The 4,636-nt window shown below is 38.1% G+C and overlaps 1 non-coding gene across 1 annotated transcript; it reads left to right on the forward strand.

Annotated features, from left to right (window-relative positions):
- Positions 1-2,679: 2,679 nt before the first annotated feature.
- Positions 2,680-2,786, forward strand: LOC119528415. Its single transcript, XR_005215713.1, has one exon. It is a non-coding gene; the product is annotated as a U6 spliceosomal RNA (small nuclear RNA).
- The last annotated feature ends 1,850 nt before the right edge of the window (positions 2,787-4,636 follow it).

A 4,636-nucleotide genomic window follows, 5' to 3' on the forward strand; every position in this document is an offset into this window, starting at 1 on the left:
CATTTTGGAAAACTGCTTGTCTGTCTCTATTAAAGCTCAATTTATGCTAAACCTGTGACCCAGAAATTCCACACCCAACCGAGAAGCAATGTGTACATTATTGTCTTAGTTTGCTAATGCTGGAGAATGCAAAACACCAGAGATGGATAGGCTTTTATAAAACGGGGGTTTATTTCACTAAACAATTAGTCTTAAGGCCACAAAGCATCCAAGGTAACACCTCAGCAATCGGGTACCTTCACCGGAGGACGGCCAGTGGTGTCCGGAAAACCTCTGTTAGCTAGGAAGGCAGCTGGCATCTGCTCCAAAGCTCCGGCCTCAAAACGGCTTTCTCCCAGGACGTTCCTCTCTAGCAAGCTTGCTTCTCTTCAAAACATCACTCCCAGCTGCACTCTCTTTCTTCCCCCCCCCCCCCCCGACTCAGCTCATTTAGCTCCACAGATAAGGGCCCACCCTGAATGGGTGGGGCCACGCCTCCATGAGAACATCTCATCAGAATCATTGCCCACAGCTAGGTGGGGCACATTCCAAGCAAATCCAACCATTACCAAAACTTCTGCCCCACACAAGACCACAAAGATAATGGCATTTGGGGGACACAATACACTCAAACCGGCACAATTATTAGCAGCACTGAGTTAGATATTTGAATATAGGTTGTATTTATGTTACTAGAATAAAAATGTTACAAAAACCATAAGACTGTACAACACAAACAGTGAACCCTAATGTAAACCATGTGCTATAATTAATAGTAGAATTATATTAATATCCTTTCATCAATTGTAACACATGTACTACGTTAATACAAGGTGTTAATAAGAAGGGGGAATATGGGAACTCTGTTTTTTCTGCATGATTTTTTGTAAACCTACAATCTTCTCTAATAAAAAGAATTATATTTAAAAAGAAACATGTACAAGAAGTTTCATAGCAGCATTATACCAGAGCCAGAAAAAAATCAAATGTTTATCAACAGAATGAATAAATAAATGGAGGTATATTCAGACCAGTGAATGTTCCACAGCCATGAAAATGACCAAACTACTATCACAACATGGATGAATCCCACAAACTTAGTATGAGTGAAAGCTGCTGGAGACAAAAGACTACATAATTTTTTATTCCATATCTATAAAGTTCAAAAACAGATGCAACCAACATGTGTTACTAGAAATCAGGATAGTAGATACTTTGGGGAGGAGCGGGAATAATGAATGGGAATGGGCATGAGGGGGGCCTTTTGAATTTGGTTAATGTTCTATTTCTTGAGTTGGATAATAGTTAAATAGGTGCTTTCATTCTGTGAAAATTCATTGAGCTGTATGCTTGTTATTTTTTACTTTTTGGACTGCATATTTTTATAATTCAGTACAAATATTTATTAAAGAAATATATTACTAGAATAAAATTTTTTAAAAAACATAGGACTGTGCAATACAGTGAACCCCATTGTAAATGATGGACTACTGTTAATAGCACAATTATAAAAATGTTCTTTCCAAAATTGTAACAAATGTACCACACTAATGCAAGGTGCTAATAATAGGAACTCTGTACTTTCCACATGATTTTTCTGTAAACCTATAACTTCTCTAATAAGAAAATTGAAAAAACTACATAGTTGGAGAATGAAGTGAAGAAATTTGATAATGTTGGGGCAGTGAAGGAAAGGGCATTTTAGAAGAAAGAACACCTGAAGCAAGGGTGAGGAGGGAGAAAAATGAGTTGAGGTATGCAGAGTACAGAGAGGACACTGTGGTATTTGAAGCTGTGCCCAGAAAAGACCATGTTCCTTTAATCTATTCCTGTGCATGCAGACTTATTGGGGGTGAGAATTTTGATTAAGTTATTTAAATTGAGATATGACCCACCTCATTGAACATGGGTCTTAATCCTGGTACTGGAGTCCTTTATGAGAGGATAAAACACAAGCTAAGAGATGAAATTAAGAGAAGCTCATAGAGAAAAACCCCAGGGAAGCTAAGAGAGGACACACAGAAGCTCAGAGAGGAGCGACTGGACCCAGAGGATGAAAGCAAAAAAACCCAGGAAAGAAGGACCAGCAGATGCCGGCCAAGTGCCTTCCCATGTGAGAGTGGTGTCCTGGATTCTGGAAGCCTGTCTTCAGAGTTCAGGTATCGCCCTGTTGATGCCTTGAGTTGGACATTTTCATGGCCGAAGAACTGCAAATTTTAAGTTAATAAATGCACATTGTAAAAGCCAACCCATTTCTGGTGTATTGCATTCCAGCAGCTTTACCAAACAAAGACAGCTTACCTATTGGACCAGAAGCCTTATGTTGGGTGACTGCTTAGGTAAGGAGGGGTAAGATTGTGACAGGGTTTGAAAGCCAAGATGAGACATTTCATTCCTTCACTCAGTATTTTATTCATTCATTCACCCATTCATTCATATATTCAAGCTATATTATTGAGTGCCTACTGCATGCAGATTCGTATCCCAAATTGTGCTTGGATTACAATCTAGTGGGGGAGACAGGCAATAAACAAATGAGTTCGATTTTGAAGAAATTAACTTAGTTCCTTTCATTGCCCATCCTGCTTCTCATTTTTCTTTTACTTTCTAAGCATCTCTCAAGTCACAGTTTAAAGTGCCACAGAAAATAGAAACCAGAGAGGCAGTCATGGCTTTTGAGTTTCAAAAAGTAGGGTTCTTGTGCTTGCTTTGGCAGCACATATACTAAAATTGGAATGATACAGAGAAGATTAGCATGGCCCCTGCGCAAGGATGACACGCAAATTCATGAAGCGTTTCATATTTTTAGAACTGGCTTGTGGAGAACAGGTGGCTCGTGGATGCCACCTGCTGGTTAGTTAGAGAAAGTGTACTCCACGAAGCTGTAGATCTGATAAATTAGAGATAAGGACTTCAATTGGTCTACACATCCTAAAAGAACCCTATCAAGTTCAGCAAATGCCAAGAGGCCAAAAACAACAGAAAATTATAAAGCATATGAAAAAACCAGACGATATGGATAACCCAAGCCCAAGCACCCAAATCAAAAGATCAGAAGAGACACAGCACCTAGAGCAGCTACTCAAAGAACTAAAGATGAACAATGAGACCATAGTACAGAATACAAAGGATATCAAGAAGACCCTAGAAGAGCATAAAGAAGACATTGCAAGACTAAATAAAAAAATAGATGATCTTATGGAAATTAAAGAAACTGTTGACCAAATTAAAAAGATTCTGGACACTCATAGTACAAGACTAGAGGAAGTTGAACAACGAATCAGTGACCTGGAAGATGACAGAATGGAAAATGAAAGCATAAAAGAAAGAATGGGGAAAAAAATTGAAAAAATCAAAACAGACCTCAGGGATATGATAGATAATATAAAATGTCCTAATATAAGACTCATTGGTGTTCCAGAAGGGGAAGAAAAGGGTAAAGGTCTAGGAAGAGTATTCAAAGAAATTGTTGGGGAAAACTTCCCAAATCTTCTAAACAACATAAATACACAAATCATCAATGCCCAGCAAACTCCAAATAGAATAAATCCAAATAAACCCACTCCGAGACATATTCTGATCACACTGTCAAACACAGAAGAGAAGGAGCAAGTTCTGAAAGCAGCAAGAGAAAAGCAATTCACCACATACAAAGGAAACAGCATAAGACTAAGTAGTGACTACTCAGCAGCCACCATGGAGGCGAGAAGGCAGTGGCACAATATATTTAAAATTCTGAGTGAGAAAAATTTCCAACCAAGAATACTTTATCCAGCAAAGCTCTCCTTCAGATTTGAGGGAGAGCTTAAATTTTTCACAGACAAACAAATGCTGAGAGAATATGCTAACAAGAGACCTGCCCTACTGGAGATACTCAAGGGAACCCTACAGACAGAGAAACAAAGAAAGGACAGAGAGACTTGGAGAAAGGTTCAGTACTAAAGAGATTCGGTATGGGTACAATAAAGGATATTAATAGACAGAGGGGAAAAATATACATGACAAACATAAACCAAAGGATAAGATGGCTGATTCAAGAAACGCTTTCACGGTTATAACGTTGAATGTAAATGGATTAAACTCCCCAATTAAAAGATATAGATTTGCAGAATGGATCAAAAAAAATGAACCATCAATATGTTGCATGCATGGGACTCATCTTACATACAGGGACACAAAGAAACTGAAAGTGAAAGGATGGAAAAAAATATTTCATGCAAGCTACAGCCAAAAGAAAGCAGGTGTAGCAATATTAATCTCAGATAAAATAGACTTCAAATGCAGGGATGTTTTGAGAGACAAAGAAGGCCACTACATACTAATAAAAGGGGCAATTCAACAAGAAGAAATAACAATCATAAATGTCTATGCACCCAATCAAGGTGTCACAAAATACATGAGAGAAACACTGGCAAAACTAAAGGAAGCAATTGATGTTTCCACAATAATTGTGGGAGACTTCAACACATCACTCTCTCCTATAGATAGATCAACCAGACAGAGGGCCAATAAGGAAATTGAAAACCTAAACAATCTGATAAATGAATTAGATTTAACAGACATATACAGAACATTACATCCCAAATCACCAGGATACACATACTTTTCTAGTGCTTACGGAACTTTCTCCAGAATAGATCATATGCTGGGACATAAA

The sequence above is a fragment of the Choloepus didactylus genome, chromosome 2 (assembly GCF_015220235.1).
Source record: "Choloepus didactylus isolate mChoDid1 chromosome 2, mChoDid1.pri, whole genome shotgun sequence".
Classification (NCBI taxonomy): Eukaryota; Metazoa; Chordata; class Mammalia; order Pilosa; family Megalonychidae; genus Choloepus; species Choloepus didactylus.